A 12,837-nucleotide genomic window follows, 5' to 3' on the forward strand; every position below is an offset into this window, starting at 1 on the left:
ACTATGAAATCAATAAAGAAAATTCAATGTTCCTTTATAATCAATGTGACTGGTGACAGGTATGAGGGCAGCACTGCGACCAGGCCTAGAACTATATGCCCCTGACCTCCTTACTGCCATCTGCATGGCCCGCTCGATATATCTATAAAGGTAATGTTGGTTTGGTGATATGTTCATATACATATTGTTCTTTGAAGTCAATAAAGAAAATTCAATGTTCTTTTACAATCAATGTGAGCTTTGACAGATATGAGGGCGGCACTGCGACCAGGCCTAGAAATATCTGCCTCTCAACTCCATACTGCCATCTGCCAAGCCCGCTCGATATATGTATAAAGAAAATGTTGGTTTGGTGATATGTTCATACACATAAGTTCTATGAAATCAATAAAGAAAATTCAATGTTCCTTTACAACCAATGTGAGTGGTGACGGGTATGAGGACACCACTATTACCAGGCTTAGAACTATCTGCCCCTGAACTCCGTACTGCCATCTGTATGGCCATACTCGATATATGTATAAAGAAAATGTTGGTTTAGTTATATGCTCATATACATATAGACTGGGAAGTCAATAAAGAAAATTCAATGTTACTTTACATTCAATGTGAGTGGTGGCGGGTATGATGGCGGCACTGGGACCAGGCCTAGAACTATCTGCCCCTGAACTCCTTACTGCTATTTGCATGGCGCACTCTATATATGTATAAAGATAATGTTGGTTTGTTTATGTAATCATATACATATGTTCTATGAAATCAATAAAGAAAATTCAATGTTCTTTATAATCAATGTGAGTGGTGACAGGTATGAGGGCGGCTCTCCAACCAGGCCTAGAACTATCTGCCCCTGAACCCCTTACTGCCATCTGCCTGGCCCGCTCAATATATCTATAAAGATAATGTTGGTTTAGTTATATGCTAATATAAATATGGTCTATGAAATCAATAAAGAAAATACAATGTTCCTTGACAATCAATGTGAGTGGTGATGGGTATGAGGGCAGAACTGGGACAAGGCCTAGAACTAACTGCCCCTCAACTCCATACTGCCATCTGCAAGGCCTGCTCGATATATGTATAAAGAAATTTTGGGTTGGTGATATGTACATATACATATGGTCTATGAAATCAATAAAGAAAATTCAATATTCCTTTATAATCAATGTGAGTGGTGACAGGAATAAGGGCGGCACTGGCACCAGCCCTAGAACTAAATGCCCCTGAACTCCTTACTGCCATCTGCATGACCCGCTTCATATAGGTATAAATATAATGTAGGTTTGGTGATATGTTTATATACATATGTTCTATGAAAATAATAAAGAAAATTCAATGTTCCTTTACAACCAATGTGAGTGGTGACGAGTATGAGGACACGACTAGGACCAGGCGTAGAACTATCTGCCCCTGAACTCCTTACTGCCATCTGTATGGCCCTACTCGATATATGTATAAAAAAAATGTTTGATTAGTTATATGCTCATATACATATAGACTGGGAAATCAATAAAGAGAATACAATGTTACTATACAATCAATGTGAGTGGTGGCGGGTATGATGGCGGCACTGGGACCAGGCCTAGAACTAACTGCCCCTGAACTCCTTACTGCCATCTGCCTTGGCCGCTCGATACATGTATAAAGAAAATGTTGGTTAGGTGATATGTTCATATACATATGGTCTATGAAATCAATTAAGAAATTTCAATGTTCCTTCACAATCAATGTGAGTGGTGACAGGTATGAGGGCGGCACTGGGACCAGGCCTAGAACTTTCTGCCCCTGAACTCCTTACTGCCATTTGCCTGGCCCACTTGATATATGTAGAAAGAAAATGTTGGTTTGGTAATATGTTCATATACATATGGACTATGAAATCAATAACGAAAATTCAATGTTCCTTTAAATTATTGTGACTGGAGACGGGTATGGGTGCGGCACTGGGACCAGGCCTAAAAATGTCTGCCCATGAACGCCTTACTGCCATCTGCGTGACCCGCTCGATATATGTATAAAGAAAATGTTGGGTTAGTAATATGCTCATACACATATAGTCTATGAAATCGATAAAGAAAATTCATTGTTCCTTAACAATTAATTTGAGTGGTGACAGTTATGTGGGTGGCTCTGATATCAGGCCTTCAACTATCTGCCCATGAACTCCTTTCTGCCATCTGCCTGGCCCACTCGATATATGTATAAAGATAATTTTGGTTTGGTGATATGCTCATATACATATGTTCTAAGAAATCAATGAAGAAAATTCAATGTTCCTTTGCAATCAATGTGAGTGGTGATGGGTATGAGGGAGGCACTGGGAACAGCCTAGAACTACCAGCCACTGAACTACTTACTGCCATCTGCATGGCCCGCTCGATATATGTATAAAGATAATTTTGGTTTGGTGATATGTTCATATACATATGTTCTATGAAATCAATAAAGAAAATTCAATGTTCCTTTACAATCAATGTGAGCAATGACAAGAATAAGGGCGGCACTGGGACAAGGCCTAGAACTATCTGCCCATGAACTCCTTATTGCCATCTGCATGGCCCGCTCGATATATGTATTAAGAAAAAGTTGGTTTGGTGATATGTTCATATACATATAGACTGGGAAATCAATAAAGAAAATTCAATGTTCCTTTATAATCAATGTGAGTGGTGACAGGTATGGGGGCAGCAATGCGACCAGGCTTAGAAATATCTGCCCCTGAACTATTTACTGCCATCTGCATGGTCCGCTCGATATATCTATAAAGATAATGTTGGTTAGGTAATATGTTCATATACATATGTTCTTTGAAATCAATAAAGAAAATTAAATGTTCCTTTACAATCAATGTGAGTTGTGAAGGGTATGTGGGCGGCACTGGGACCAGGCCTAGAAATATCTGCCCCTGAAATCCTTACTGCCATCTGCCTGGCCCTCTCGATATATGTACAAAGAAAATGTTGGTTTGGTTATATGTTCATATACATATGGTCTGGGAAATCAATAAAGAAAATTCAATGTTCCTTTAAAATCTATGTGAGTTTTGAATGGCATGAGGGCACCACTTGGACCAGGCCCAGATATATCTGCCCCAGAAATCCTTACTGTCATCTGCGTGGCCCGCTCGATATATGTATTAAGAAAATGTTGGTTTGTTGATATGGTCATATACATATAGACTGGAAATCAATAATGAAATTTCAATGTTCCTTTACAATCAATGTGAGTGGTGACGGGTATGAGGGCACCACTAGGACCAGGCCTAGAACTATCTGCCCCTGAACTCCTTACAGACACCTGAATGGCCCGCTAGATATATGTATAAAGAAAATGTTGGTTTTGTTATATGCTCATTTATATATGGTCTATGAAATCAATAAAGAAAATTCAATGTTCCTTTACAATCAATGTGAGTGGTGACTGGTATGAGGGCGGCACTGGGACCAGGCCTAGCACTATCTGCCCCTGAACTCCTTAATGCCATCTGCATGGCCCGCTTGATATATGTAAAAAGAAAATGTTGGTTTTTTTATATGCTAATATACATATGGTTTATGAAATCAATAAAGAAAATTCAATGTTCCTTTACAATCAATGTGAGTGGTGACAGGTATGAGGGCGTCACTGGGACTTGGCCTAGAACTAAATGCCCCTGAACTCCTTACCGCCATCTGCATGACCCACTCGATATTGAATAAAGAAAGTGTTGGTTTAGTTATATGCTCATATATATATGGTCTACGAAATCAATAAAGAAAATTCAATGTTCCTTTAAAATCAATGTGGCTGGTAATGGGTATGAGGGCGGCACTGGGACCAGGCCTAGAACTATCTGCCCCTGAACTCCTTACCGCCTTCTGGATGGCCGCTCGATATATGTATAAAAAAAATGTTGGTTTTTTATATGCTCATATACATATGGTCTATGAAATCAATAAAGAAAATTCAATGTTCCTTTACAATCAATATGAGTGGTGACAGGTATGAGGGCGGCACTGGGACCAGGCCTAGAACTATCTGCCCCTGAACTCCTTACCGCTTTCTGGATGCCCCACTCGATATATGTATAAAAAAATGTTGGTTTTTTATATGCTCATATACATATGGTCTATGAAATCAATAAAGAAAATTCAATGTTCCTTTAAAATCAATATGAGTGGTGACAGGTATGAGGGCGGCACTGGGATCAGGCCTAGAACTATCTGCCCCTGAACTCCTTACTGCCATCTGCATGGCCCGCTCAATATATGTATAAAGAAAATGTTGGTTTTGTTATGTGTTCATATACATATGGTCTATGAAATCAATAAAGAAAATTCAATGTTCTTTTACAATCAATGTGAGTGGTGACGGGTATGAGGGCGGCATTGGGACAAGGCGTAGAACAGTCTGCCCCTTAACTTTTTACTGCCATCTGCCAGTCCCGAACGATATATGTATAAAGAAAATGCTGGTTTGGTAATAAGTTCATATACATGTGGTCTATGAAATCAATAAATCAAATTCAATGTTCCTTTACAATAAGTGTGAGTGGTGACGGGTATGAGGGCGGCACTGGGACCAGGCATAGAACTATTTGCCCCTCAACTACTTACTGCCATCTGCCTGGCACGCTCGATATATGTATAAAAAAAATGTTGGTTGAGTTATATGCTCATATACATATAGTCTATGAAATCAATAAAAAAATTCAATGTTCTTTTACAATCAATATGAGTGGTGACAGGTATAGGGGCGGCACTGGGACCAGGCCTAGAACTATCTGCCCCTGAACTACTTACTGCCATCTGCATGGCCTGCTCGATATATGTATAAAGAAAATGTTGGTTTGCTATATGCTCATATACATATGGTCTATGAAATCAATAAAGAAAATACAATGTTCCTTTACAATCAATGTGAGTGGTGACGGGTATGAGGGGGGCAGAAGTACCAGGCCCAGAATTATCTGCCGCTGAACTCCTTACTGCCATCTGCATGGCCCGCTCGATATATCTATAAAGAAAATGTTGGTTTAGTTATATGCTAATATAAATATGGTCTATGAAATCAATAAAGAAAATACAATGTTCCTTGACAATCAATGTGAGTGGTGACGGGTATTAGGGCGGCATTGGGACAAGGCCTAGAACTATCTGCCCCTCAACTCTTCACTGCCATCTGCCAGTCCCGCACGATATATGTATAAAGAAAATGTTGGTTTGGTGTTAATTTCATATACATGTGGTCTATGAAATCAATAAATCAAATTCAATGTTCCTTTACAATAAATGTGAGTGGTGACGGGTATGAGGGGGGCAGAAGTACCAGGCCCAGAATTATCTGCCGCTGAACTCCTTACTGCCATCTGCATGGCCCGCTCGATATATCTATAAAGAAAATGTTGGTTTTGTTATGTGTTCATATACATATGGTCTATGAAATCAATAAAGAAAATTCAATGTTCTTTTACAATCAATGTGAGTGGTGACGGGTATGAGGGCGGCGTTGGGACAAGGCCTAGAACAGTCTGCCCCTTAACTCTTTACTGCCATCTGCCAGTCCCGCACGATATATGTATAAAGAAAATGTTGGTTTGGTTATAAGTTCATATACATGTGGTCTATGAAATCAATAAATCAAATTCAATGTTCCTTTACAATAAATGTGAGTGGTGACCGGTATGAGGGCGGCACTGGGACCAGGCATAGAACTATTTGCCCCTCAACTACTTACTGCCATCTGCCTGGCACGCTCGATTTATGGATAAACAAAATGTTGGTTGAGTTATATGCTCATATACATATGGTCTATGAAATCAATAAAGTAAATTCAATGTTCTTTTACATTCAATGTGAGTGGTGACAGGTGTGAGGGCGGCACTGGGACCAGGCCTAGAACTATCTGCACCTGAACTCCTTACTGCCATCTGCATGGCCCTCTCGATATATCTATAAAGAAAGTGTTAGTTTTGTTATATGCTCATATACATATGGTCTATGAAATCAATAAAGAAAATTCTGTGTTTCTTTACAATCAATAAGAGTGGTTACTGGTATGAGGGCGGCACATATACCAGGCATAGAACTATCTGCCCCTGAACTCGTTACTGCCTTCTGCATGGCCCGTTCGATATATCTATAAAGAGAATGTTGGTTTAATTATATGCTCATATACATATGGTCTATGAAATCAATAAAGAAAATTCAATGTACCATTACAATCAATGTGAGTGGTGACGGGTTATGAGGGCGGCACTGGTACCAGGCCTAGAACTATCTGCCCCTGAACTACTTACGGCCATCTGCATGGCCCGCTCGATATGTCAATAAAGAAAATGTTGGCTTTGTTATATGCTCATATACATATGGTCTATGAAATCTATAAAGAAAATACAATGTTCCTTTACAATCAATGTGAGTGTTGATGGGTATGAGGGCGGCATTGGGACAAGGCCTAGAACTATCTGCCCCTCAACTCCTTACTGCCATCTGCATGGCCCGCTTGATATATGTATAAAGAAAATTTTGGTTTTGTTATATGCTCATATACATATGGTCTATGAAATCAATAAAGAAAATTCAATGTTCCTTTACAATCAATGTGAGTGGTGACTGGTATGAGGGCGGCACTGGGACCAGGCCTAGAACTATCTGCCCCTGAACTCCTTAATGCCATCTGCATGGCCCGCTCGATATATGTATAAAGAAAATTTTGGTTTTTTTATATGCTAATGTACATATGGTTTATGAAATCAATAAAGAAAATTCAGTGTTCCTTTAAAATCAATGTGGCTGGTAATGGGTATTAGGGCGGCATTGGGGCAAGGCCTAGAACTATCTGCCCCCCCAACTCTTCACTGCTATCTGCCAGTCCCGCACGATATATGTATAAAGAAAATGTTGGTTTGGTGTTAATTTCATATACATGTGGTCTATGAAATCAATAAATCAAATTCAATATTCCTTTACAATAAATGTGTGTGGTGACGGGTATGAGGGCGTCACTGGGACCAGGCATAGAACTATTTGCCCATCAACTACTTACTGCCATCTGCCTGGCATGCTCGATATATGTATAAAGAAAATGTTGGTTGAGTGATATGCTCATATACATATGGTCTATGAAATCAATAAAGAAAATTCAATGTTCTTTTACAATCAATGTGAGTGGTGACAGGTATAGGGGCGGCACTGGGACCAGGCCTAAAACTATCTGCACCTGAACTCCTTACTGCCATCTGAATGGCCCGTTCGATATATGTATAAAGAAAATGTTGGTTTTGTTATACGCTCATATACATATGGTCTATGAAATCAATAAAGAAAATTCAAGGTTCCTTTACAATCAATGTGAGTGGTGACGGGTATGAGTGCGGCACTGGGACCACACCTAGAACTATCTGCCCCTGAACTCCTTACTGCCATCTACATGGACCGCACGATATATCTATAAAGATAATGTTGTTTTGTTATATGTTCATATACACATGGCCAATGAAATCAATAAAGAAAATTCAATGTTCCTTTCCAATCAATGTGAGTGTTGACGGTTTCGAGGGCGGCACTGGGACCAGGCCTAGAAATATCTGCCCCTGAAATCGTTACTGCCATCTGCATGGCCCGCTCGATATATGTATAAAGAAAATGTTGGATTGTTATATGCTCATATACATATGGTCTATGAAATCAATAAAGAAAATTCAATGTTCCTTTACAATCAATGTGAGTGGTGACGGGTATAAGGGTGGCACTGGGGCCGGGCCTAGAACTATCTGCCCCTGAACTACTTACTGCCATCAGCATGGCCCTCTCGATATATCTATAAAGAAAGTGTTAGTTTTGTTATATGCTCATATACATACGGTCTATGAAATCAATAACGAAAATTCAGTGTTTCTTTACAATCAATGTGAGTGGTGATGTATATGAAGGCGGCACTGGGACCAGGCCTAGTACTATCTGCCCCTCAACTCCTTACTGCCATCTGCATGGCCCGCTCGATATATGTATAAAGAAAATTTTGGTTTTGTTATATGCTCATATACATATGGTCTATGCAATCAATAAAGAAAATTCAATGTTCCATTACAATCAATGTGAGTGGTGACCGGTATGAGGGCGGACCTGGGACCAGGCCTATAACTATCTGCCCCTGAACTACTTACTGACATCTGCCTGGCACGCTCGAAATATGTATAAAGAAAATGTTGGTTTAGTTATATGCTCATTTATATATGGTCTATGAAATCAATAAAGAAAATTCAATGTTCCTTTACAAGCAATGTGAGTGGTGAATGGTATGAGGGCGGCACTGGGACCAGGCCTAGAACTATCTGGCCCTGAACTCCTTAATGCCATCTGCATGGCTCGCCCGATAAATGTATAAAGAAAATGTTGGTTTTTTTTATATGCTAATATACATATGGTTTATGAAATCAATAACGAAAATTCAGTGTTTCTTTACAATCAATGTGAGTGGTGATGTATATGAAGGCGGCACTGGGACCAGGCCTAGAACTATCTGCCCCTCAACTCCTTACTGCCATCTGCATGGCCCGCTCGATATATGTATAAAGAAAATTTTGGTTTTGTTATATGCTCATATACATATGGTCTATGCAATCAATAAAGAAAATTCAATGTTCCATTACAATCAATGTGAGTGGTGACAGGTATGAGGGCGTCACTGGGACTTGGCCTAGAACTATCTGCCCCTGAACTACTTACTGCCATCAGCATGGCCCACTCGATATATCTATAAAGAAAATGTTGGTTTTTTTTATATGCTAATATACATATGGTTTATGAAATCAATAAAGAAAATTCAATGTTCCTTTAAAATCAATGTGGCTGGTAACGCGTATGAGGGCGGCACTGGGACTAGGCCTAGAACTATCTGCCCCTGAACTCATTACCGCCTTCTGGATGGCCCGCTCGATATATGAATATAAAAAATGTTGGTTTTTTATATGCTCATATACATATGGTCTATGAAATCAATAAAGAAAATTCAATGTTCCTTTACAATCAATATGAGTGGTGACAGGTATGAGGGTTGCACTGGGATCAGGCCTAGAACTATCTGCCCCTGATCTCCTTACTGCCATCTGCATGGCCCGCTCAATATATATATAAAGAAAATGTTGGTTTAGTTATATGCTCATATACATGTGGTCTATGAAATCTATAAAGAAAATACAATGTTCCTTACAATCAATGTGAGTGGCGACGGGTATGAGGGCGGCATTGGGACAAGGCCTAGAACTATCTGCCCCTCAACTCTTCACTGCCATCTGCCAGTCCCGCACGATATATGTATAAAGAAAATGTTGGTTTGGTGTTAATTTCATATACATGTGGTCTATGATATCAATAAAGAAAATTCAATCTTCTTTTACAATCAATGTGAGTGGTGACGGGTATGAGGGTGGCATTGGGACAAGGCCTAGAACAGTCTGCCCCTCAACTCTTTACTGCTATCTGCCAGTCCCGCACGATATATGTATAAAGAAAACGTTGGTTTGGTAATAAGTTCATATACATGTGGTCTATGAAATCAATAAATCAAATTCAATGTTCCTTTACAATAAATGTGAGTGGTGATGGGTATGAGGGCGGCACTGGGACCAGGCATAGAACTATTTGCCCTTCAACTACTTACTGCCATCTGCCTGGCACGCTCGATATATGTATAAAGAAAATGTTGGTTGAGTTATATGCTCATATACATATGGTCTATTAAATCAATTAAAAAAATTCAATGTACCTTCATAATCAATGTGAGTGGTGACAGGTATGAGGGCGTCACTGGGACTTGGCCTAGAACTATCTGCCCCTGATCTCCTTACTGCCATCAGCATGGCCCTCTCTATATATGTATAAAGAAAATATTGGTTTAGTTATATGCTCATATACATGTGGTCTAAGAAATCTATAAAGAAAATACAATGTTCCTTTACAATCAATGTGAGTGGTGATGGGTATGAGGGCGGCATTGGGACAAGGCCTAGAACTATCTGCCCCTCAACTCTTCACTGCCATCTGCCAGTTCCGCACGATATTTGTATAAAGAAAATGTTGGTTTGGTCTTTATTTAATATACATGTGGTCTATGAAATCAATAAATCAAATTCAATGTTCCTTTACAATAAATGTGAGTGGTGACGGGTATGAGGGGGGCAGAAGTACCAGGCCCAGAATTATCTGCCGCTGAACACCTTACTGCCGTCTGCATGGCCCGCTCGATATATCTATAAAGAAAATGTTGGTTTTGTTATGTGTTCATATACATATCGTCTATGAAATCAATAAAGAAAATTCAATGTACTTTTACAATCAATGTGAGTGGTGACGGGTATGAGGGCGGCATTGGGACAAGGCATAGAACAGTCTGCCCCTTAACTTTTTACTGCCATCTGCCAGTCCCGAACGATATATGTATAAAGAAAATGTTGGTTTGGTAATAAGTTCATATACATGTGGTCTATGAAATCAATAAATCAAATTCAATGTTCCTTTACAATAAGTGTGAGTGGTGACGGGTATGAGGGCGGCACTGGGGCCAGGCATAGAACTATTTGCCCCTCAACTACTTACTGCCATCTGCATGGCACGCTCGATATATATAAAAAAAATGTTGGTTGAGTTATATGCTCATATACATATAGTCTATGAAATCAATAAAGAAAATTCAATGTTCTTTTACAATCAATATAAGTGGTGACAGGTATAGGGGCGGCACTGGGACCAGGCCTAGAACTATCTGCCCCTGAACTACTTACTGCCATCTGCATGGCCTGCTCGATATATGTATAAAGAAAATGTTGGTTTGCTATATGCTCATATACATATGGTCTATGAAATCAATAAAGAAAATACAATGTTCCTTTACAATCAATGTGAGTGGTGACGGGTATGAGGGGGGCAGAAGTACCAGGCCCAGAATTATCTGCCGCTGAACTCCTTACTGCCATCTGCATGGCCCGCTCGATATATCTATAAAGAAAATGTTGGTTTAGTTATATGCTAATATAAATATGGTCTATGAAATCAATAAAGAAAATACAATGTTCCTTGACAATCAATGTGAGTGGTGATGGGTATGAGGGCAGAACTGGGACAAGGAATAGAACTAACTGTCCCTCAACCCCATACTGCCATCTGCCAGGCCCGCTCGATATATGTATAAAGAAATTTTGGGTTGGTGATATGTACATATACATATGGTCTATGAAATCAATAAAGAAAATTCAATATTCCTTTATAATCAATGTTAGTGGTGACAGGAATAAGGGTGGCACTGGCACCAGCCCTAGAACGAAATGCCCCTGAACTCCTTACTGCCATCTGCATGACCCGCTTGATATAGGTATAAATATAATGTAGGTTTGGTGATATGTTCATATACATATGTTCTATGAAATCAATAAAGAAAATTCAATGTTCCTTTACAACCAATGTGGGTGGTGACGAGTATGAGGAAACGACTAGGACCAGGCCTAGAACTATCTGCCCCTGAACTCCTTACTGCCATCTGTATGGCCCTACTCGATATATGTATAAAAAAAATGTTTGATTAGTTATATGCTCATATACATATAGACTGGGAAATCAATAAAGAAAATACAATGTTACTATACAATCAATGTGAGTGGTGGCGGGTATGATGGCGGCACTGGGACCAGGCCTAGAACTAACTGCCCCTGAACTCTTTACTGCCATCTGCCTTGGCCGCTCGATACATGTATAAAGAAAATGTTGGTTAAGTGATATGTTCATATACATATGGTCCATGAAATCAATTAAGAAATTTCAATGTTCCTTCACAATCAATGTGAGTGGTAACAGGTATGAGGGCGGCACTGGGACCAGGTCTAGAACATTCTGCCCCTGAACTCCTTACTGCCATTTGCCTGGCCCACCTGATATATGTAGAAAGAAAATGTTGGTTTGGTAATATGTTCATATACATATGGACATGAAATCAATAACGAAAATTCAATGTTCCTTTAAATTATTGTGACTGGTGACGGGTATGGGGGCGCCACTGGGACCAGGCCTAAAAATATCTGCCCATGAACTCCTTACTGCCATCTGCGTGACCCGCTAGATATATGTATAAAGAAAATGTTGGGTTAGTAATATGCTCATACACATATAGTCTATGAAATCGATAAAGAAAATTCATTGCTCCTTAACAATTAATTTGAGTGGTGACAGGTATGTGGGTGGCTCTGGGATCAGGCCTTCAACTATCTGCCCATGAACTCCTTACTGCCATCTGCCTGGCCCGCTCGATATATGTATGAGGTAAATGGTGGTTTGGGGGTATGTTCAAGTTCATAAGGTCTGTGAAACCAATAAAGGAAATTCAATGTTCCTTTACAATCAATGAGAGTGTTGACATGTATGAGGCCAGCTCTGGGACCAGGCGTAGAACTATCTGCCCATGAACTCCATACTGCCATCTGCATGGCCTGCTCGTTAAATGTATAAAATAATGTTGGTTTGGTGATATGCTCATATACATATGTTCTAAGAAATCAATAAAGAAAATTCAATGTTCCTTTGCAATCAATGTGAGTGGTGATGGGTATGAGGGAGGCACTGGGAACAGCCCTGGAACTACCAGCCACTGAACTACTTACTGCCATCTGCATGGCCCGCTCGATAAATGTATAAAGATAATTTTGGTTTGGTGATATGTTCATATACATATGTTCTATGAAATCAATAAAGAAAATTCAATGTTCCTTTACAATCAATGTGAGCAATGACAAGAATAAGGGCGGCACTGGGACAAGGCCTAGAACTATCTGCCCATGAACTCCTTATTGCCATCTGCATGGCCCGCTCG

This window comes from Schistocerca gregaria, chromosome 1, assembly GCF_023897955.1.
Source record: "Schistocerca gregaria isolate iqSchGreg1 chromosome 1, iqSchGreg1.2, whole genome shotgun sequence".
NCBI lineage: Eukaryota > Metazoa > Arthropoda > Insecta > Orthoptera > Acrididae > Schistocerca > Schistocerca gregaria.